The following is a 24,934-nucleotide window of genomic DNA, read 5'->3' on the forward strand; positions in this document are numbered from 1 at the left end:
AAACCCTTGTATGAGTGGCAGGGCCCACTGCATTGCCCTCATGCTTCACATATTCAGCAGCTTGAATATGTTATCAAGCAGGTCAGATAAACAACACACCTTTCTAATTCATTTTACAACTTAGTTGCCTTTAAAATAACAAAGGTCCATTCTTCACTTACAGTAATTCAAGGGCACTATAAATCCTCTGTCACCATAAAATAAAATGTTGAGGAGCATATGGCCTATACAGAAGGTACAACAATGGCCCATTAAAAAAATAATAATAATAAACACCACAGCAGCTGTTTGGCAATGTTCACTTTTTAATTTTTTTACTTCTCGTGACTGAACTCCCTGCTGATCTGCCCACTCAAGAGAACACCTAAGAAATCATGCAACCTTCCTTATTAAAACATTCCTTACTGGTTGGCAAAGGTGTATCACTGATAGTGAAAGCTGTTATGTGATCACCATATGCCCATTTTCGAGGAACTAAAAAAAGAAAACACTATCTCAAAAACCATTCTTAGTGCTATAAAAGATTATCTAAACAAGTATTTCCTAGTACTGCAGTTTGAAAGGTTGTTCAAAGGTAGACTGGAGTTGTCAAAGAACAATGACAAAGAATACTGGGTTCTGTGTTAGTATTTCATTAATTTGGCTCAAAGTTTCCCAAACCTGGGTCTCCAGGTGTTTTTGGACTTCAGTTCCCATCATCCCTGACCACTGGTCCTGCTATCTAGGGATAATGGTAGGTGTAGTCCAAAAACAGCTGGAGAGTTTGGGAAACCCCAATTTGGCTGTAATTGCATTATGTTGTTGCTGTTGTTTAGTCGTGTCTGACTCTTCGTGACCCCATGGACCAGAGCTAGTGGTAAAGTACACGAAACAGTCCAACTAACGTGCAGCCATTTTTCTTTTGAATTAAAACAGTCCTTCTAGAACAGGTGTAGGGAAGCTTTGGTCCTCCACGTGCTGCTGAACTACAGCTCCCATCATTCTTGGTCATGCTTGCTGGGGCTGACAGGAACTGTAGTTCAGCAACACCTGGAGGACCAAAGCTTCCTCACACCTGTTCTAGAGAATGCAATCAAATTGCTCAATGGCAAGGGATCTAAAAAGGAACTATGACACCCTATGTTCACAAGTGTAGAAAATATGCCACTATCAAGTGGCATGTATTATACACTAGTGTCAGTAAATATGTCATCAGTTACTTTTGCTATTCTATAGGAATTTATGCTGTAGAAACAACCGGACTCCTTACAACTCACATGGAAGCAATTTTCTTATAATTCAGTAAGCTTACTAGGTTGTGGAGCCGGGGGAGACAAATACAGCTTGGCAAAGGCTTTAAATTGTGTTGTTGAGGAAAGAGGCAGATGGACACATTTGTTTGTAAAATTTATCAATGGAACTTGCAAGGTTTTGCGTTAGAATCACAGAATTGGAGAGTTGGGAGGGACCACCATCTGTCATTTAGTTCAACACCCTGCAATGTAGGAATCTCAACATAGCTTCTTCCCTGCAAGTTTGTTGGTGTATTCTTAGCATTCCCCTAAGTCTGAAGCATTTCCCACACTCCATATATTTAAATGGTTTCTCCCCTGTGTAAGTAAGGTGTGAGAAAGAGTCCCTTTACCCAAAAACTAACAATTCAGTTATGGCTAAACTTAATTAACAAAAAAATATATACAGTACTTTGCTTGGATTAACCTTTGACCAGTTGTATACACGGTAAGAAGGGGGGGGGGAATTGACATTTTCAAAGGGGAAAAAAGGCAATGTTTCTCAGCTTCATGGCTGAGTGGGGATTTGAAGCCGGTTCTCCCAGGTCTTAGTCCAACACTCTAACCATTACGCCACACTGGATTTGATTTGGGAACCTTGGTTGGAGAGATGCAGCTGAACGATGAGTTGTAAGAGGTCTATTTCCTACACAGCTAGATACATAATACAAGGACCCTGATGCATAGGAACAGTCCTCCTCTATCCAACAGCGAAGGACAGAGGGGAGAGACTGATCTTGCTGGGTGTCATATCATCCCTCTATCACTGTCACTGGAACCAGATGCTTCTGGCACAATGCCTCTGACTCACTAGCTACTGCCCGGAATATGTCTCAGAAATGTTCTTCCATTTGATTCAGTACCAACAATATTGCAGAGCATCCTGTACATGATACTATTTTTTGCTACATGTTTCGACTTCCATGAAGAATGATAATCAATGTGCCCGGTGTTTGTCATTTTTCTTCTGGGAGGACCCTTAGTTGCTTGGTGTGTTTTTGTAAAAACTTGCTTTTTTCTTCTGACTTTACCTAAACATGTTCTGAGTCAAGCCCTTGGCGTCTCCCTTGGGCTTTCTTATTTTAGGCTCCTCTGCCTGATTTCTAATAAAGAATAATAATAATAATAAACAAGAGACATAATGTCCTGGGGATTATGAAATGCTTTGCAGCTTGCTAAAGAGATGACTAGTTAGATGACTTTAAAAGATAGCTAAAACTTAAGTGAACAGGGGAAGGGTAACAAAACCAAGTACCCTTAAACAAATTACAAGTGCTTCTTCCTGTACACAGACAACTACTGAGAGACACTGGCTTTAAAAAGTAACACTTAAGGAGCCTATTATTAGATATTTGCCAAGTTATTTTAAGAACTCCACAGAAGACTGTCCCAAACACTTGTCCCTAGTCAGAGCATAGTAGTCAAGGAACTGTTATATCAGACAGGAGTGTTGAAAGGTGAACTGTACCCTTTAAAAAAGCTCAATGCAGTAGTTGAAATAAGATTACCAGAAGTAGATATATGCTGTATTTGTATATTGTATGTATTTGTAGTTCAGCTCAGCTCCCATCACTACCTTGCAGGCCACCACTGCTTTTTCTGCTGCCGTGAGATCTTGCAGGCTGCCGCTGCTACTTCTGCCCCTTCCCGTCACTGCTACAAGGACTCGCAAGCCACCGCTGATTGTGCCGCCGGCACCACCACCAGGCCTTGCAGGTTGTCACTGCTACTGCCGACACATACCATGGTTGTGGCAAACTTTTTCTGCCACTGCCACTTCTGCCTCCTAGCAGGCCTGCTTGCAGTCTGGCAGTCCCACATTATTTGTATTCACTATGACTTATCACCATACTTTGGATTGTCCTGAATACCACCATTTGGTAGCCACGCCCAAAACCAAAAGTCCTGTTGGGATGCATTCTGGCTTGCCTGCTGATGAAACTGAGTGTGTGTTGATTGATAATATTGCTATTTTACTGTTTTAGACCCTTAAGTAGTAGCAGTTGCCAGGACATTGTCCTGCTCACCTCTGTATAGTTAAATCCATATTTCAGACATTGTGGCAGATTGCAGTGTTTAGCTGGTGATTTTGCTAGCTTTAACTGGTGATAACATTGCAAGGTTTAGCTGGTGAGTTATCGCAATGCTGAAAACCAGATATTGCCTAAAGCCTTACACACATTGTAATTCTCAATATATTGCTAGCTCAAATTTTATGAAACAATTATCATGATGTGAACTTCAAACTGGTTTTGGATATGTCACCCAGTGCCTATATATACAGAAATACAGAAAACATTGCCATCTTTCAATAGCTATATTATCTATATCATTGGTCTTCAACTAGTGGATCTGGATCCAGAAGTGGGTCATGGCCTTTTGCTGTACAAAACTTTAAGATAAACCTCAGCTTCTCAAAGCACTTTTACACAACTTCCAGTTCAAAGGAAATATTTAGGGTTAATTCTATTACTTCTGACCAGAAAAATGTTGATGCAGTGTTAATGATTTTATCCAATGTAAAGCAATGATATCATCACAGCTTAATAAAAAAACAAACCTGGACCTATTCCATAGCAATGACATTGAACATGTGTTTCTGTTGGCTAGTTGTTTTGATAATTCTGGAACAAAAATATTTGAGTCTGTGAGATTACTAAATAAAGATCAGAAGAACTCAAATCACTGAGGTAACACACAAGGACATTTACAGAACACTCAAGCTAAGTCTGCATGTTTGCTGAAACGGATGTCAGCAATTGCAGAAGTGCATCACTGAACAAATTATATAAACAATCTAATAAGTTACCTGGACTTAAGTATAATTAACTATGTATACTTGCTGCTTTAATACTACTCTTTGAGAGCTGGGATTGTTGTGGTTTGTTTGTTTTTAATCACTTTCTTTAAAAAACCCACGATTTTCAGACAAAATACCCTGAAAGGCAATTTATGTTGTTCTTAGTTGCTAAAAGAGAACACAGGTTTAAACTACAGAGAAGCTAACTTTGAATTTCATATTCTGCAGAAGAGATGGAGGCAGCTTTTGCAACTGCTGAAATTAGTAGCACTGAAATCTACATGGGGGGGAAAATCATTGAGAGTCATAATGTTACTCCTATACAGAAGCCTTTTAGTGCTCTTTAGCAGGAAAAACAAGGGCATGGGAAAAACACAACAGTAAGAAATCACCAAACTCAACTCAGTCCTGAGCTGCAGCCTCTTGTTTAGAGAGCCACATATTACCCATCCCTGAGTTGGATGATAAATTCAGCAGAGGGCTGTGTGTTTGTGTAGCTATAATCTCTGTGTGTGTGTACATTTCTGGCCTCTTGCCAAAAAGGAAGAAAAGCTATTTATGCATGTGAATGAAAACCCACGTGCAGAATTTGTACAACTTCCAATGCTTGTAGGATGCCTCAGGTTTAAATCCATACATTTTAAAACACAATGCATTATTAATTTACTGGTGCATTTTACAGCAGTTATCCCTTGACCCACAGATTTTTTTTTGTCCAGCCATTTTATAGGTCTTCAGGATAATACCTTGCCATTGTAACTTGGCTTCACAACAGAGATATAAGACTTATTATTTAAGCATTAATTGTTTGAAGTCACTCATTGCTTAAAATACCACTCAGAAGTGTCTATACAACTTCTGCACATAATGGTGAAAAGGGGATGCAAACAAATACGATTACACCCAGCTTATATCCATATAGAGAGGGATGCATGTAGGCACCCAGAGCCACTTGCATCATCTTGGGAAATACAGTATTTTTCCGTGTATAAGATGATATATTTTCTTAAGAAAGAATTGGTCAAAATTGCAGGTCACCCTATACACGGATAGCAGGGGGGCAGGCGATTTGCCTTTGCAGTCTGTAGAGCGATTGGCGGTGGTGACCCCCCCAAAAAAAGCTCAACAACTCTGGGCAACCTCCCTCCCCAAAAAGTTGTACAACTTTGGTCAATTTCCCTCGGAATTTTTTTTGTTCCAGTCCCAAAAAATAGTGCTTGCCTTATACATGGGGGGCATGTTATACACGGAAAAGATACAGTAAGTGTTGAAGTGAATTATGCATTGCCATGCTGGCTTTAAAAGTTTCAAACTGATGTTACTGTATACTTTTATTGTTGTGACCTGCCCTGGAACCACTTTGGCAATGCCGAATAGGATTCAAATAAAATAAAAGCAAACGTGTAGAACCAGACAGAAGCCCAAGTGTGCTAATGTCACACAACTAATGTTATGCCCTGAAGATGGAAAGGTTTAATACAATGGTCTATGGAATATTGTTGCTTATTTTGACAGTTTTGATGGTTTAACTTTAATTCTTTAGATATTATGACAAATAAATAGAAGGTCAACCAAACAGCCATCTGTACTGCTTCCTAGTTCAAACTCTGCATTCCAGTTTACCACCTGCTTGTAACACAAGGTCATTGTGGTTATCTTTATTTATCTAGTTTCAGCTATAAAGTTGTGCAGGAACTTTCAGGAACTCTCCCTCTAGTCATTAGCATTGGGGGTGGGGGTGTCAATTCTTCCTTCAATTCTAAATTAATTAGGCTGGTTGGTTTACTAACATCATATGAGGAGACTAGTCTAACTGGATATTCAGGACACATTTAAACCTAGGAAGTGGGAGGTTCATAACACCCACTCAATATTGTCATGCAATAAACTTCTGGGACAAAATTAAATTAGTGTATTCAAGTTTAAAAATACACTTACTTTTTATTTGCTCTTTTCTGCTCTTTTCTAGTTCAACTGAGTGCAGGGGAACAGTCAGACTCAGAAATTGAACCAAGTGAGAGCGAGGCTGGCTTTGCAGATGAAAGCTGACTGACAGAGATGGGAAGGGGGGGTCAAGCTCCCCTTCACAAAGAAGTCACAGGCACATATAGCTCTCAAGCAGGGGGAGAGTTAGGAGGCAGTCAGAGGGTTACTAGGCAACCAGCAGAGAGGCAGAGGATGAAGTCTGTCTAGTGGAAGTGTGGAGGGGGAAGTCCAACCTCTCAGCCCCTGTTCTCGGAGACTGGACAAGGTCAGAGTGCAATGGAAGGGCAAGAGGGGAAAGGCAGGAATCTGGCGTCCTTTCTGTTGTGAGAGGGGCAGAGATTCAGACTGACCAACTCCTTCATTGGGTGCAGGCTAGAAGCACACTCTCAATGTGTTTTTGTAAATAAAGGTACCATAAAACTGCCGGAGAGTCATTAATTCTTATCGAGGCTTGCTTGCCTGCCTGAGATCATTACATTTTTATTATTTCATTCATCTTTTTTAATGTATGGTTTTGCAAACAATAAACACTGAAATGTCATACACAAGCAATTATTTTAACTGTGAAAAACTTGATTTTAAATCCATAAATACAAATATCGTGAATTGATATGTAATTCTAATCAGTAAAATAATAAAAATAAAATAATATCATTAATCTAGAACTCATACCATAAAAATATTAATGCATTCACATATTCTCTATACCCCACCCCGAGCCAATTTCCCTTCAGAGACTGCCCAATATGAACCATCAACCTTACCATGTAAATCTCAGGGGAGGAACAGGGTTAACCTCTTTTTGGCACAACTGCTATTACATTTACATTACAATATATAACTGTGCAAGTGCCATGTGGGGATACTAGGAATTGCTTGAAGTGTCCATTAGTATTCCTTCCTTGATCCTCTTTCTAAACGGCTTAAGAGTTAAAACAGTGATATAAATAGTAAGCTTGGTAGCATTTATTTTGCGCTCATCTTTACTGACTTCATCAATATCCATATACTCATCTATTGACTAACTCCCCCCGGCCTTAATAATATGACATCATTATACTTGCATATGTTTGCATGCTGTGTAGGTAAAAACCCAAAATTAAGCAAACGGGCTTGCTCAAGGAAAGAGACAGACTCCAGATTCCTGTCTGTTTCCTTGTCTCTTGTTTTAATTATGGCCCTAGTAATTGCTGATGCTTTATTTCATTACATGTAAACAGGACTGTTGACACTGAAAGGTAATTTTTAACATAAGCCATAACAGAGATGAAGGTAGAAGAGAAATGATACCATGAGAAAATGTAGCAGATCTGTGCTGTAGGGGTCATAGCCTTTCTACACACAACAGTTCACATTTTTTGGTCACAAACACAACAAGAATGCTTTATGCCTCGGCTTATTGGTTACATGAACAGTATATTCAGGACATTAAAAGGGTAACAAAAATCTTATGAAACCTCTATGAACATTTGCGTACTACTGAGAAAGCCAGTACTAAAAGATGGTTACTGGTCATTTTTCCTTCTTGCTTTTTCAGAACAATTGATCTCTCTTGCTGTTACACATACTTTGTTCCCAGGGAAACTGAAGCCCTTCTACACTACACATTTGGAAGCTGTGGCTGGATGGTTACGTGGGAGCCGGTTGAAGTTAAATCCTTCGAAGACAGGGGTCCTTTGGCTGGGTCGGGACAATATGGGATTGGGGGGGGGCAACTCCCACCTTTTGCCGGGGCACAATTAGTGCCAGCACCGTCTGTTAAGAGTTTGGGTGTAATCTTCAACACCTCCCTTTCCATGGAGGCGCAGATTGCAGCTATAACAAAGGCGGCATTTTTCCATCTCCGCCAAGCTAAGCAGTTGGCTCCTTACCTCTCTCACCCTGACCTAGCCACTGTGATCCACGTGGCGGTCACCTCCAGACTGGATTATTGTAACTCGCTCTACATGGGGCTGCCCTTGAGACTGACCCAGAAACTCCAGCGGGTGCAGAATGCCGCGGCGAGACTCCTTACGGGGTCCTCACTCCGAGATCACATTCACCTGGTGCTATACCAGCTGCACTGGCTCCCAAGTGGAGTACAGGATCAGGTTTAAGGTGCTGGTTTTAACCTTTAAAGCCCTATACAGCCTAGGACCCTTGTACCTACGGGACCGCCTCTCCTGGTATGTCCCACAGAGGAACTTACGGTCTTCAAACAAAAACATCTTGGAGGTCCCAGGCCACAGAGAGGTTAGGCTGGCCTCAACCAGAGCCAGGGCTTTTTCGGCTGTGGTTCCGATCTGGTGGAATGCTCTGTCACAAGAGGATAGGCTCCTGCGGGACTTGACATCTTTCCGCAGGGCCTGCAAGACAGAGCTGTTCCACCAGGCCTTTGGCCAGGGCACAGCCTGACTCCCTCCTTTGGCAATCCTCACAGAACTCTAGCCCAATGGTTGCCATTAATCTGTTTTGAATTAATTTTATAATGGAATGATTTTAGAATGTTTTATCATTTTACTGTTAGCCGCTCTGGGCCCGGCTTCGGCTGGGGAGGGCGGGATATAAATAAAATTTTATTATTATTATTATTATTTAAAGCAGTACCATACCACTTTAAATAGCCATTGCTTTCTCCCAAAGAAACCTGGGAAGTAAGGTTTGTTAAGAGTGCCGAGAGTTGTCCCACCACAGAACTACAATTCCCAGAGTTTCATGGTTAGGCCTATAATTTCAACATGTGCTATGCAAAATTATTCCGGTAAAGGAGAAACCTCAAAGAAAATTGAAACGTGCAATAACTGTCTTAAATCAGGATTGTATCTTATCATTGTGTCCCTTAATTGTGATGCATCATAGACAATATTTCTTCATCCTTCATGACCACCCAATTCTTACCTATCCTACAATTTAAATGCAGCAGCATGGGGTGTTCCATGCTGTTGGTGCCTACACTGCCAATACTATACCTGCCCAAGTACTAGGAATTAATAATCCTCAGAAACTGGTGACCTAAAACATTAAAGGGAGAGACCTTCATTTCCTGGAACATCTAGGAAAACAGCCACCAAAACAAACCCCTTCAGAGAGTTCTGCACATAAAAATGATGAAGGGAACATGCTTCGTCCATCCCATGCTCCTGAGAATTTCCCATTCCCCAAATCCTCAGATACAGAGGATTCCGCCACAGAGTCAACTTTAGCTCATTCACTGCCAGAATAGACTCAGAAGCTACAGAAGACTTACCAATCTCAACAGAGTGGATCCCTCAGATTCAAGAGCATTGCCATCAAAAGGTGCTCTCTTCCATGTTAGGCAATACTTCAGAACAATGTTGTTGGATTCTGATTAATGCTGTACCAACATTTCATTACTATGCTTTGACCTGGACCCTGCTAGTTAGCTTTAGCAGCCACACACTGTCCCAGGTTCTGATGTTCATCTTATACAACAGAAATAGTTGCATCTGAGAGTAGGAAGATGTCTGCACCTGCCAGCCAAACTGAGCAACCTACACTTCCAGGTACTCCAATCATCTACCATTCAGCACACTTCAGTCACAACCCAAATGACATTCCTGATTTAAAAATGCATTAATCTTCTCCACAACCTGTGCTGAACCTGTGGGAGCTGACAATGCATACAGGCTATCTAGGCAATGCTCCTCTGCTCAACCAGTAATTTCCTCTGGACAGAACAGCAACCCCTTAATTCAAAAGCCAGCCTAGTTTTCTCCCTCACATCTTAGCTATCCTGTGTGCTATGACGACTTTATCCAAGATACAGTTTTTTTCAAAGCACGTACTCCTTCCAGACCTTTAGTTCTAATATAGTACTTTCCCCAACAAAACAGTTTTGATGATTTGTCCATCACAACAGCAAGGGTGACTTCTCCACTTTCCCATTTCCTTTTTTTCCTTCTAGCACATATTATCTCAATGAAAGTGAATGAACCATCAACAATCAAGACAGAAGTACAAATGGATACTGTGTTTTCCTGAAGGCATCTGATACCTTATGAATCTATGAAGCAATTGCATTCTTAAGAAGATGGCATTGTCCCTTTAAGACTGTTTATATATTACATGCTAGTAAATCCAATTTGACAACAACCCTGGGGTATTTTGAGCTACATATGGGATTGGAAATCAAGTTTTGTTTTGCTATTAATGTCAATAGCATGCAGTATACCTTCTTTAAGAAAACCACACATCTTGTACCGAGAACAGGTATCTGCTGTTCTCCATTGAACTCCCATGTCCTTCTCAGTTTCACAGTACCAGGGAAATAGTTCAGCAACTTTGCACTTATAGTTTAACAACTAACAAAAGTGATCTGAAGGAAAATGGGCACACCTTAAAAAAATGATTGATTTAATTTATTGACTGCTTTTCAGCAGAAGTTTTCAAAGCATTTTTTCAAGTAATAAAATCATAACACACATAAACATAACAAGCAACTAAGTCCAAAACCAGATAAACATTCCAACATGGTGTATTGATGTAGATATTTTTTAGCTATCTCACTCAGTAATTCCTTGCTGAGTTTGACTTTGAACTGAAATTATTTCATATTTGTTCAAAATACCAATTTGTTCAAAATATATCAGTTTCCCAGCTGAGGAGACTAAGAGACATGTCAGGAAGGCCCTGGTTTGAAACTCACCTCAACCATGAATTCACTAGGGGGACTTGGGCAAACCACTTTCCCTCTCTCAGCCCTCCCCAACTATAATATGGGAGATAATATTTTCTCACCTTACAGGGTTGTAAGGATTACAACAAGATAATGATTTGTATAGCACTTTCAATTGTTCAAAGCGCTTCACATGCATTAACTATATCTACCACCATGCTTTGTTGCTGCTGCTGTAATGAAAGATTGTGGTTTCTACTCCACCTCCCAAAACACACACACACAAACACACAGTGAAGCAAGCTTGCCCCATACTGTGAGACCTGACAATAGACTAGAAGATTACCTTGGTAACCAATGATTTTGCTCTGGCATAGCAGTTTTCATCTCAAACTTAAGTCAGAGGCGCTATAAATGTTTACTTCCTTTAGGACTAGCATTGTCCGAAATCTGGATTTCTCAGTCTGCCCTGGTTATTATTCAACAGCTGTGTCCCACTGGACCAAGGGCGACAAGCCTTTCTCAGGTGCAGACACCCATTTCTGAGTTGACAGCCAGGGCCCACATGCCAGTTTTAGTTTTGCTCAGGAAACAAAAGGGAGTGGAGCAACAACTGCACAGGAATCAAAAGGTTTCATCACATGCCACTATATTTAAAATATATCCATACCACTTTTCATCTGTAAAGGAAACACCAAAGCAGTGCACATCTCACACAGCAATGCTCAATAATAATAATTTTAAATATCAATAGTCATCAGCAAAAACATTACGGTAATTAATGACACTAGGGACTAGTACCAACAGTCATGGAAACTCTAAGGTAACAGGTATGCCTTCAATTTATGACAGAAACCCATGGTCAGTGCCCACCTGGTATCAACAAGGAAAACACTCCACAATGGAGAAGGCCCTCTTCTGGACCCTCATCCAATGAGCTGTAGGTTGTGGAACAGTCAAGAGGGCTTCATCTACAGACCATAGCAACCTAAGCAGTCAATGCAGGAGAAGGCAGGCCCTCTGATATCCTGGTCCCAATCTTCTTATGGCTTCATAGACCAGAACTAGCACATTAAACTTGGTTCAGTAGCTAGCCAACAGCCTTTGCAGTTCCTTCAGCACAGATGACCTGTGCAAACAGTAGGAAATCCCACTAAAGGAACCAAGTCTCTGTATTATGCATATTTCTCCATCCAGGCAAGCAAAAGGTATTATCACAGTTCAGTGATGTGTTACAGTCAGACATAAACCTTCCAGGAGGGCATGAAGCAGGACCAGTGAGGGTTATGGCCTGGGGAGAGTCCCAAGGTACCCCAACCCTGCACCAGAATATACCAAAATGCACTATGTCACCAGCACTCCATGCATCAACATTGGTGACCACATGGGAATGCCAACAACTAACCAAATTTCAATGCAAGTGCTACCCCAGGACTAGATCCAAGGGCAAGATGAACCCATTTAGCACCTGTGTTTTTGATATATCCCAAAATACTGTTTCAAAACTGGAATTCATGTGAAAATTCTCAAAATAATGTATCTTAACATTTAAGTGATTGAAAATTGTCTAATGGAAAAACACAGTCATGTCATGAAAATTTAACTGACTGGAGAGACTAAACGGAAAGCATCAAGATGTCAAATTAGATTTCTGATCCTATTAAGATGAAATTCTCAGTGACACTAAAAACACACAAAAAACCCTCTTTTTAGAATATGCAAGTATATTTCCTACAGCACTAGTAAAAATAAACTGAATTTGCTTCGTGTGTCCCAGAGGAAAGCAAGATAGAGTTGAACGTCCTAAGCCTGTACGAACGCGATGCAAATTACCTACCTTGCTTAGGGGTATCATCTAGCAAAGTGCTGCTTATGCATGAACTTCAGCAGGAGGGTGTAAGGAGTTTAGTACAGTCACTGAAGGCTGATGAATAAAGGACCAAAGCTGGTATTTGCTGCAGCAATGTGCTTCCTGTCAGCTGCCTTTCTTCTCTCTCACTATAGTGCACAAGCAGTTAAATACTGGCACCAACTTGAAATTAGTTTATTGCTCTTCTCAATGTTCCCTTTGTCTAACTGTGTGCACAGCATGTAGCCAGAGGGCACCAGAACAGCATCAAGCAGCTGTGCTGCGAAGCTATTCTTACCTAGGATTTAATTGGTTATTTGCCTCCAATCAGCTGCAAAACCTGAGCAATCTGCGATTCTCTATCTATTGAGACCTTATAAAATGTCAAGCAAAGAAATGGGAGGGGGGATTGAGCAAGCAGTGCCCAGCCATTAGGGGCATCCACACAGAAAACAAAGCCTCTGAGAGTCAAAGTAAACAAAGGATGCTCAAGCTGTACTGGAATGTTCAGGCATCCTTGCCTGCGTTCATTAATTTCAAGGCTCAGCATATAGTTCTAAGATAGGTACAGTAGAGATGTTATGGTGCAGCAGCACCTAGGTCACATGGGAACTGTGCTCTGTTACCACCATGTCTGTTACCCACCAAGTCAGAGGAACTACCTCATTCAAGTACAAGGGCATATAATTTACGTGACTCATTCAGTATCAGAAAGTCATCTCCCTACTTTGCTTTCCCTTCTACATATAATGCAGGTCTAGACAGCAAACACAAAGGTCATGGAAAAGATGGGATACAAATAAATGTTTTCTGACTATTCCATCTCCCTTGATAAGCCTGGTTAATGTCACATTGCAAATATCCAGCCACCGCTCTTAAAGTTCTCTCTTCTGGGCAGACAACAGTCTTCTAGATTTGGCTTCCAGGAGCAAAATCTAGGAGCATATCCCAGCTCATTATCACATCTCAATCTTCATGGCACTACACTTACGTCAATTACAGGTCATTTGCTGTTCATTTTTAATCCCTTGAGATAATAAAATGTCAAAGAATTTCACATGAGTGGGATGGTGCCTGACAAATGCTTCACATTAGTGAAACAAAGGTTTCAGGAATGAAGAACTTTCCACAGATTCAGATGACTTCCGTACATTTCTCCACAGAAAATACAGCTCCTGCTCAGACAGAAGCTGTGACTTCTGCAGGATTAAAGGACTATGGTTTTGGGTGATTTCATTGATACATTTCTCATCCTTTGATATCACTGATATACCCTAGCAGCAGCAATGTTCAGTGAAATTTTTCATAGGGGAACAGTTAGGGCCAGAGGTGCTAGCTTGTGAGAGCAATGGGGGGGGGGGGGAATTGTGACATCCTGGTGTCACATGTATGAGAATCACGTATCTCTCGCTAAGCCAGGCAGAAGCTTCCCAGGCTTTGAGATGGAGGTGCCAGGGGAACATTTAGGGGACTAACCTAGTCTCCCTAGTCCAATGATCACATGCCACTGGCGAGCAGCAATAATGAAAATGCATGAGTGTTAAGAACCTAATACTTTATGGTTAACAGTAGCATTTATAGGTATAGGGTTGGCCCCAGAGTATGGACTGCATGCGTATGCAGAATGTGAAAGATTATCCTCATGGGATATGAGTGGTTTTCCTCTACTATATTGTAAATGCTTAGAATGATATATTGCATAAATCCCATTAAAAAACAACAAAACAAACCTGTTTCAGGAGAAAAATACTGCTGAGACTGCAGCTTTAAAATCAATACTAACCCCGATTGTAGTTTTTATTTTTAAAAAAACTACAAGCATGTTACAGAACTCATGCAATGGCACATACTGGATTACTCCCCATAAGCAAACAAAAACAAATCATTTCTCTCTGAAACACCCCAAAGTCGTTGAATAAAAGCACACAACATCTGTCAGCTTCCTGAAGTTGCTCACCACACCTTTAACTCTTCCCAAGCAAGTCTTTTTTTCCTTTTCTTTTTTACATCCCAAATACAGCATGGAGCATGCTCAAGTTCACCTCTCCTGCACTGCCAAGTTTCAAGTCTGTCTGTTGAAACCTCAGTTTCTCATTATAATGGAATAATGCAATCCAGGTGACTCACTCTTAACACAGTCATGACAGGGGCCCTATAATTTTCAGTTTCCCTCTGAACTGTTTAGCCAATTAGAATGGGTAGGTACATGTTAAATTGTTATCTCCCCTTAGCTGCAAGGTACCTAGAATGAACCTCTGTCCATGTTGTATGCAAGCCAAACATTCCTGGAAAGACTTTTCACCCTTCCATGCAGAACTTTGCACCTTTAAGCTTTTATGAACTCTCCCAGCCCCTCTTCTTCAGGAGAGCTTCTAAAACAGGTATTGGGGGGGGGATTTGTGGCCGTCCAGATGATGCTGGACTAAAACCATCATCAACCCCCCAGCCAGCAGAGCCAATTAGCAGAGAGGATGGGAGCTGTAGTATAACATCTGTGGACCCAAAGGTTCCCAAAAGCTGGTTGGCATGCATACTTGTGGTATGATAAGGTTAAAGCACACAAAGCGTTCAAAAACCACATTGTCAGAAAAGCACTGTTTAATGTCTGGATAAGATATAAGGACTTGTTAGAAAATAAAACCCAAGATGGTTGTCACCAATGGAAGCAAAGGCTCAGAAAAAACTCAATATGGAGGCTAAATGGCCAAAATATTGGGAAATTTTGGAACAAGAGGGAGACAGAATAAAACTGCAGAGTTTTGAAAAATTGAAAAATAGAGATTGGCTTCATTATTATCAGATAATGGAGGCATATAATTTGGACAAAAAATTAGGCTTCCAGGTGGAAAAATCAAAATTGGAAACAGAATTGTTAGACTCTAAAGTTAAGAATTTGTCAAGAATGTATAACTTGCTGTTGAAATGGAATACTCAAGATGAAACGGTGAAATCTGCTATGATTAAATGGGCACAAGATGTTGGACACAATATTATGATGGCTGAGTGGGAACAGTTATGGACCACTGGTATGAAGTTTATGGCATGTAATGCCTTAAAAGAGAATTTAATGAAAATGATCTACAGGTGGTACATAACACCAGTCAAGCTTGCAAAAATCTATCATCTGCCCAATAACAAATGTTGGAAATGTAATGAAACTGAAGGTACATTCTTTCACCTTTGGTGGACATGCCCAAAGATTAAGGCATTCTGGGAGATGATCTATAATGAAATGAAAAGGGTATTTAAATATACCTTCCTGAAGAAACCAGAGGCCTTTCTCCTGGGCATGGTTGGCCAATTGGTGCCAAGGAAAGATAGAACTTTTTTATGTATGCCACAACAGCAGCAAGAATACTTATCGCAAAGTATTGGAAGACACAAGATCTACCCACCAGGGAAGAATGGCAGATGAAGCTGATGGACTACATGGAATTGGCGGAAATGACTGGCAGAATCCGAGACCAGGGAGAAGAGTCGGTGGAAGAAGATTGGAAAAAAATTAAAGTATATTTACAGAAATATTGCAAAATTAATGAATGTTAGAAGGATGCTGGAATGAAGCTATATGGCTTTAGCAGAAATGTAATAAAGAATTAAGTAAAAACTGATTGATAATGGGCCAAAATGGAAAAATTTAAGGTTAGACCGTTAAGATAAATTATAGAACAAAAATTGAGAAAGATGGAAATAATTTGCTGAAATAGCTAATTGAACTAGAATACAAAAAAGGGAGGTGTGACGAGGTCGATGAAACAAGTAAATGAAAGGTAAAGATATGGAATATTGGATGTGTGTTTTAATGTTTTTGTTTCTTTTTGTTGTCTTGTATTGTTCTTCTATGTTTTTTTATGTATTGTAAGGTATGTTCTGTTAAATTTTCTATTGTGTTTTTTTTTTCTGTAATCTTGAAACTTCTAATAAATATCATTTTAAAAAACAAAAAATAAAGGTTCCCAAAAGCAACCATTTTATAACAACTGAAGAAAACACAAAGTGCAGGAATTACCATTATTTCACACATGTACATGAACTTTCAGTGCTCAAAGAGATTCTGTCTTTGAGGGCAAAGTTAAATATTTAATTATGTGATTAGTCTTGGTTATACTTGAAATGCTCACCGAGCATCTGATTCAAAATCCACCTAGCCTCAAATGCCCACCCTGCTCCCATAACCGAAGAATTTAGGACAATTTAAACTAGTTTTAGCAAGCTCTACAGAATATCTTTTTGTTACAGATGTTGTATCATAGATTCCAATTTGTGCAAAGCCAAAAGCAAGAAACAGAAAATAATGGCACTATCAAGACACAAGCAACTACCAGAAAACCCCATTCCTGCGGTATCATGAAACCACATGCGTCAGAACCCCCTTAAGGTTTTTATGACAAGAACCACCGCGGCAGTAAAAACAGCTTTTGATTCTGGACACTTCAATAAGCATTTACTCTAACATTTAACATTTATCGAATCCATATGAAATCTAACTGGGCTGTTTCATGCTACTGCATTGAGCAAGCCAAGGACTGATCATTATAATTCCCGCTCAATAAACCTTCTCCACAAATGTCAATGCAATTTGCTGTCCAAGAAAAAGGCTGAACATGCAAACATTTCCAGGCATATAGCCCTTGCAGCTTCCGTCTCCTTTTCGCACAACATTAGTGGTTTTATTTTGGTTTTTTTACTTAGAGACATAGGAACAATCCTGGGCTTTGACTTGAAAACACGAGTTTAACGTTGTTGCTTGCTTATAGATCAGGCTTCCTCAACCTCGGCCCTCCAGATGTTTTGAGACTACAATTCCCATCATCCCTGACCACTGGTCCTGCTAGCTAGGGATCATGGGAGTTGTAGGCCAAAAACATCTGGAAGGCTGAGGTTGAGGAAGCCTGTTATAGATCTAACTGCAATACTGTGCAAGTCGCATATCCAGCTTCAGTTGCATATCTGCAAAAGAACATATGTGACCTATATCCTGTATAAATAATTAAGGATATAATCCTAATCATGTCTACTCAAAAGTAAATTCCACTGAATTCAACAGGCTTACTCCAAGGTAACATGTTAGGACTGGAATCTATATCAGACCCATCATCAGCCTAAAAGTAGGGGAAGGGACCTAAAAAGCAGGGAGGGAGTTTATCCCAAGGTGAATATTAAAGCTTTATTTATATTCACTGAGGCTATATTGATGGTGGTAATGGTAATACTGATCATTATGGTTTACCTGCAACAGACCCTGCAGCAGCAGTAGGCCAGGCCACATGAGAAGGATTTCTGGGGTTGCCAGAGCACAACACACTCCTCCTCCATTTCCCTCTGTTCTTCATCTCTTTATTTTCATCCATCCATGCCTTGTCAGGTTTCCTTCCCATGTCTCTTCCTTAGCCCCTTAGCTCCATTCATTTCCTTGTTGCCTCCATCTCACCCTTCCTTTTTATCTTTTCAATCCTCATTCTTCCCTCTCTATCCTTCACTTTCTCTTCTTTCCACCCTTCTCCTCCATCTCTCTCTTTCCCGACTTCTTTCCAGTCACTGTCCCTCTCCTGAATCAAATCTGTCCCTCATTCCTAGTAACAACTCAGGATTGTATGTACATGGCCAGTAAGAACCTGCCAATGGTGCAGCAGGGACTTCAATGGCAGGAGTTAGGATTCTTCACCTCCGGTAATAATGCAGTACATCAGGTTCATCTCCATCCTGCACTCCAAGGACCAAATTACGTTGAGGCAGAAAGGCAGCTCTGAATAGAAACAGAAGGGCTTCTCTTACACACACACACACACACACACACACACACACACAAATTTAAGTACATAAAACCTATTTCCATTCAGAATTTAACGGGGCCAACCATCATAAAACATGAAAGCTAATAGGAGTGAACTCTGCAGGGCAAATGGGTGGACACTGCCGCAGCAGCTAGAGTGAAAAAATACACTTTCTTACTCCTTGCTCAGGGTAGACTTGCATAAAACAAAAGAAGAGCCCTACTGGATCAGCCCAGACCAACACTGTTCTCATAGTGGTCAAGCCAGATGCCCACGGAGAGCCTGTGGACAGGACCCAAGCACAGCTGCAACCTCCCCACTTGTGGTTCCCAGCAGCTGGCATTCAGAGGCATTCCACCTCCAACAGTGGAGAGGCAGAACAGCCATCATGGCTGGTGGCCATAAAAAAAACCCATCCAAAAAAACCTTAAGCATGAATTATGTTGATTTGCAGAAGCGGGTATAAACTCTAGCTCTTTCTGTAGCTGTTGCTACAGCAGAATGATGGGAAACCTGAGGCCCTCCAGATAAGTGGTACCTCTGGTTACGAACTTAATTCGTTCCGGAGGTCCGTTCTTAACCTGAAACCGTTCTTAACCTGAGGTACCACTTTAGCTAATGGGGCCTCCAGCTGCCGCCATGCGATTTCTGTTCTCATCCTGAAGCAAAGTTCTTAACCCGAGGTACTACTTCTGGGTTAGTGAGAACAGAAATCGTGTGGCGGTAGCGTAGCGGCAGCAGGAGGCCTCAAATGGTACCACAGGTTAAGAACAGTTTCAGGTTAAGAAAGGACCTCCAGAACGAATTAAGTTCTTAACCTGAGGTACCACTGTAATCATAATAACTGTCCACACTTTTACAGTCCATAAATCATTTAATAGCCATAGGCCTGGGTAAAGAGGAATTTTTTGCCTGGCATCTAAAGACACATAATAATGGTGCCAGGCATGTCTTTCTGGGGGCAGTATTCGGCAATCGAGGAGCCACCACAGAAGAGGCCCGTTCTTTTGTTGCCACCCTCTTAACCTTGCTGGGAGCGGGGGAAACATACAAAAGCACCTCCGATAAAAAGTGCAGGGACCAGGTCAGTTTGCACCTCAAGGTTTTAACTAGCAAAGAAGAGATATAAGCTAACTTTTTGATCGATCTCTTGACCCATGCATGGGTGAAATAAGCCCCACACCTGGAATCTGAAATATCTCTATTGAGGGCCAGCACTTTTAAAAAACAACAACCCTGGTGCTAGTACCTAGGAGTTTAATTTCCCTACCCCACCCTCCAAGTTTTAAGACTATAAATCTTAAACCCACTGTCCTAGGAGCAAGCCCAACTTGTCTCCTAGTAATGCAATGAATTTTGTTGCATGCTTCAAATATGCACCAGAAACATTGTGGCACACATTAAGATTCTGCGGTGCTGAACTGTTTAATAGGCATCCCCTCCTTACCTCAACACCTAATCACAGTGCAAGCTGAGTGCTGATTACATTTTCCATTATTTTCAATAATTGTTCACCTAATTATATAAAACTGGCTTAGCCTAATTTGTCTTCTTTCAAATTAATTTGCTTTTCGGTGTACATTAGTGGATGCGTCTCCCACTGTTACTCGTGTGTCTGCAACCACTTTTATTCATTTAGGGCTATTTTCTCTTTTAAAATGAAATTATTTGGTATAACAATAAGGCTAACAGAATTGCATAACGTGAACAAATCAGAACCAGCTGCTTTGGGGGGAAAGCAATCTAATCCAGTTTTCCCCTCTTCCTTCCCCAAGAGGTCTTTCCATAGGTGTAGCCAAGGGGGGCAGGGAGGGCAGCTGCCCCCCTAAGTAAATAATAAAAAAGACTTAACAAACTGAGGCTCTGTCCCCACTCCCCTACACACAAACATAAATCCTGGGTCTATCCCAGGTTACAAAGTGTCTTCTAGAATGGACAAAAATAAAGAGGGAAAGCAAGAGTGTGGTTTTGTTTTCTTAAATTTTTATCCCCCTCCTGCTTTTCCTAAAAAAGGGGGAGCATTTTAGCTCCATAGTAAGTATGTGAGGTAGGTTTGGCTACCAGTAGTGACTTGCCCAAGGCCGTTCAATAAAATGATGGTCAAGGTAAGGGATTTCAGCCACAGCTTGCAAATCCATAAATGAGCAAGCAAGCAACCATTATTCATGCAGTAGGTTGGAACTATATTTCAGACCAGTTACCTAAACAGATTCTGAGAAAAGAAAGGATCAGAATATTTGATGAATATTGAAAACAATGAGATTAGAGTGATTGGAGTGGGAAGTAAGAATGTTGTCACAAAACATAGCTACAGCTCATGGCACCATTAGAAGCGGCATAATGTCGCTGAGTTGCAGAACTGCAGGGGAGGGTTTCCTGCAGCAGTAGCAGCAGCAGCAGCAAGATGGCTGGACTAGATGACCTGGAAGTGTCTTCAAACTCAGATTCTAAAACGGAAACTTCCAAAGTTTGAGATTCAAGTTCCTTAGTATCCAAGCCAAAACCTCATTGAATTTCAGCTCAGCTCCGAAATAACTTTGGCCCATTCCAAGCTGGCCCACTGCCTTCCCCTTCCTCCAATACTTATGAAGTGGTGCACAAATCCTCAGTCCTTACTAAGGACCTGGAAGCCCTGGTAAACCACAATTCCAAAAAACAAACAAACAAAAAGCACCCTATGACTCTTTCCACTGGGTACTTTCTGTGGGTAAAACTTTGGGGTCTACTGAAGGGCAGTGGAGCAGCCTCATACACATGGGTATGTATAGCTCCTGCAACTGCTATTGGAAGGTAAATTGTGGGGATGGATGCTTGCAAGTAGGGAAGGAGGGGGAACACTGTAGGGAAGTTCAGGTGGCATAGTGGAAGTCTTGCAAGGAAGCACTTCCATCCCCCCCCCCAAAAAAAAAATCCCACAGAAAAAGCCCTATTCCCACCAACAACAACAACCTGGAAAAATGTATGAAAAGCTCAGAAATACTAAGTCCATTTGAAATTGAAAGGAAAGGGGAAACTCCTATTCCCAGTAGTATAGTTATTTCATAAAGTTATGAAAACCAAGATTTATATTGTGTATGCACACAAACATTCACACACTGAAAACTCCATAAAGAAATTACAGTGTAAACAAGTATTTATTCCAACACCCAGTAAAACATTTTTCGACCAAACGTCATGGCAACAATCTCACTATAAGACTATCCTGCAAGAGAGAGAGAGAGAGAGAGAGAGAGCGCACAAACAGCATGATATTCCTTTTGGGAAAGAACACCAAGGGTGTGTGAGAGAGATGATATCTCTACCTGGTATTTTCACCTTGAAAAATGGTGTGTATAATATTAGCCAACAGCTGCCTAGTTCCAGCATTAAGATGTTTTACAATTTGTACTCCCATCTTGTCCCTTGGTATTTCACATCTTCCTGCAGAATGCAAAGCTTTTTATATTAGAGACCAACTCCAACAAGCTTTCCCATCAGAGATGCAACTACAGCCAATTCCATGAAGGAGCTTTGGAGCCTTTCCATCTGCCCCAGGAACCTTACCAAGGAAAATGGCCTCCATGTTTCCCAAGGAGCAAGACTCACTGTTCTCCCAGCCATTGCCAAATGGTGAGCCGCACCTTTGCCTTATGGATAACCTGCAGAAATTTCCAGCAGTGAACACAGGAGGTGAAAGACAGCAATAAGTATTCAGGTAAACAGAAGGTGAAGCTGCTACTTCTGAACAAACACACGCAGTTTAATTGGCGATTCCACATATGAAATACTAAGTACCTGTGCTGCTGCTAGCTATTTTAAATTCTTTTATATTTTGTGTTTTAAATTTGTAACCTTAGGGTGAAAGGAAGGTAATAAGTAACAGTAACACAGAAGATGGGATACAGCTCTCTCCGGCTCACTCACAAACCAGAGGACATAGACTGTTTTAAATAACTTTGTTTCTAAAGCAAGTGGCATCATATGCTCCAAGCCTGTTTCTTCTACCTTTCCATTGGACCTAGTTTGGGTACTAAGGCTTAAAGAGATGAGGAGGGGTTTATCTAATGATGGCTACAGAACAGCAGCTGCAATACCCAGACCATCGATTTTTTTCAATGACTCCGAGTTCTATCTCGTTGCATTGCAGGAGGGTTATTTAAGATGCCTCCGAAGAAAGATACTAATAAGACTTTCCAGATTTTTCCCCCAGTGCTCCAATAATTCAAACTCTAATGAAAGATCCATTAGCAGAATACACTTTCACTGCTCAGTCTACAGACAGGCAGCATTCACAGAGTGTTCTCCGTTAACTACTCATGTGCCTAGGAAGTGCCACAGAAAGCTGCCTTATTTTAAGTCAGGCCACTGGTCTTTCTAGCTTAGTATTGTCCACACTGAATATGAGCTAATACCACAGTAAACTAGTGTCATTTTTAAGTTGACTTTCTCTGCAGTTAGTTTTCACTGAAAAAAACATCAAACAAGCAGAGGCATCACTGTCATAACTGCCCCAACCTGAAGAAGTGTAAGTGTCCTTACAAAATTGTGACAACAGATATTCCTTGCTGATCCATTACAAGCCACCATGGCGCTTATCTTTGTACTAGGTTCGTCTCTTTCTGTCTCCCTTGTCTTTTCTCCCACCGATTGGACATCCCACGCTATCACAAAAAGTCAGCCTATTTTTTTATCTGACTCTTTGCATGAGTGTACATTGGTCATTGGTGCACTGACTTGGGAACCATGGGTTTCAAGTTCAAACCTCTCCATTCAGCCACAAGTTCAGAAGATAGCCTCAGTTAAATTACTCTGGGCTTCAGTGAACCCAGTCTATAAAATGGAATCAATAATGACGTAACTACAGAGGTTTATTTATTTATCACATTTGCATCCTATTGCTTAGTTATGGTGTGTGGGGAAAACTGTACAACTTTTGAAGTTTTCAAGAAATTCTTCAGGAACAGTGTTTTATATTAATTCAGTAGCTACTTAAAGGAGCAGACAAGTCAGATAAAACAGCAGCTAAAGTCCTATGATCTAACTATGTGCTGATTTGAGTATTAAGCTGCAAGTAGTTTGAGGAAAGGCTTTGGCACCTTGCTCTTAGATATGCAAGTCTGGAAATTCTGGAGAGATCTACTCATCATTAGCAGCAGCCAAAGAAAATTAAATTGTTATACATAAGAAATGTTTAAGCCTTCAAGCATCTACCAATCCACAGAAATATACCAGTTCAAACAGAGCTCAGCAGAAAATTCCTTCCTGGCACATATCCAGAAATGTTCTTCCAATTCCACTTTTCTCTACTGCTGATTGGCAGTTCAGTAGAGAAAAAGCTGCTTCACTTGTCCAAGCATCATCAAAATGTCACTTAGGTGACAAACCTACACTTACTAATGAGAAAGGACCATTGAATTCAGTGGATCTTATTGCAGAGTAGACATGCACAGGATCATGCTGTAATGTTAGCAGAGTCATTGCTATAGGAAAGCATCAATAAAAAGAATTTTAAAAGTGAGTGCAAATAAACACAAAAATTGTTCTTGAAAAATTTAGTAACTGAATGTGTATGTGTGCAGCTGGACACCTACAATAATGGCATGGTGGAAAAACAAGTCATTTGAATGTGATGTGTGCACCGGGCCCTTCACTTATGTGACCATATCAATATTCACAGATAACAGGGTACAAAACTACATGTTTAAAAAATGCAAATAATTTTTTTACTGAAAATGATTTGAAATTGCATTTCAATTACATAAATTAATATTTGCATTTGCGATACAATCCTATACTTGTAACATGCAAAGTATGACAGCTATGACTCTCAAATCCTGTGGTGGTAAAGTTGCTCCCTTAATAAATGGAAACCTAAGACTACTTCTTGCCTTGCTGTGTGGTACAGCATATTATTGAATCCAATGTGTTCTATGTTGAATTTTTAAGTTCAGTTCATTTGTGTGTCTTTTCTCGCATTCATGCACTGGCTCCCCTTCCCTATATATTATGTTCACTCTCACACACACACTTTTCTGTGCTTAACAGCAAGACAAAACTGACTGCACTGAGTTATCTACTTTGCTGCAGTTTAATCCTAGGTAGCTCCAAGAAACTGCAGCCCTTCTCCATTAACATACACTGCTCTTTCTTCCATCCACTGTTCTGCTAAGTAAAAGAAACATCTTCCACAATGCTGTGAACCTCAATACCATAAAAAATAATAAAAGCATACAGGACACTTCCCATCCCAACCCCAGCTTTGTTCCTGCACACCTCCTCCCCTCACTTTCTACTTCTTAAAGGATACTTGTGCTTTGTTGCCTACCCTCCATCTGTTTGCACCATGCCCAGTATTCAGTAGTAGTGAAGTAAAGGTTTCTAACTTACATCAGAGGCTATCTATTATCACCTGGGGCAGCCCCTTGCCAATACACAACTTCCTTATAAGTAATTACAGAGCAAAGCAAAGCACTAATCAAACACAGTTCAACGTTTCCTCGGGTTCCTCTTTTTCACGTTCCTCCTTACATAACTAACAGACACCGTAGATACTACAACATCACCTAGTTACTTTGTCAGTATGCATTTCCACTGGCAGGAAACTTTTGCTTTTGATAGTCATGCCTTTTATTATTCCTTTCGAAGGAAAAAAAACTCTTT

At 40.7% G+C, this 24,934-nt stretch overlaps 1 protein-coding gene across 9 annotated transcripts in view; it reads right to left on the reverse strand.

The window, feature by feature from the left end:
- Positions 1 to 24,934, reverse strand: part of HTR4 (5-hydroxytryptamine receptor 4) — a 168,824-nt gene that overhangs the window by 142,273 nt on the left and 1,617 nt on the right. Inside the window, exon 1 of one of the 9 annotated variants that reach the window (XM_083482503.1) lies at positions 12,510 to 12,985. The exons of the other annotated variants lie outside the window; for them this stretch is intronic. The gene's annotated coding sequence lies outside the window, so the exon portion shown is untranslated. Of the gene's footprint in view, positions 1 to 12,509; positions 12,986 to 24,934 lie in introns of those variants that run through there. 9 annotated transcript variants of the gene reach the window in all.

Source organism: Podarcis liolepis (genome assembly GCF_965112155.1).
Source record: "Podarcis liolepis genome assembly, chromosome: 2".
NCBI lineage: Eukaryota > Metazoa > Chordata > Lepidosauria > Squamata > Lacertidae > Podarcis > Podarcis liolepis.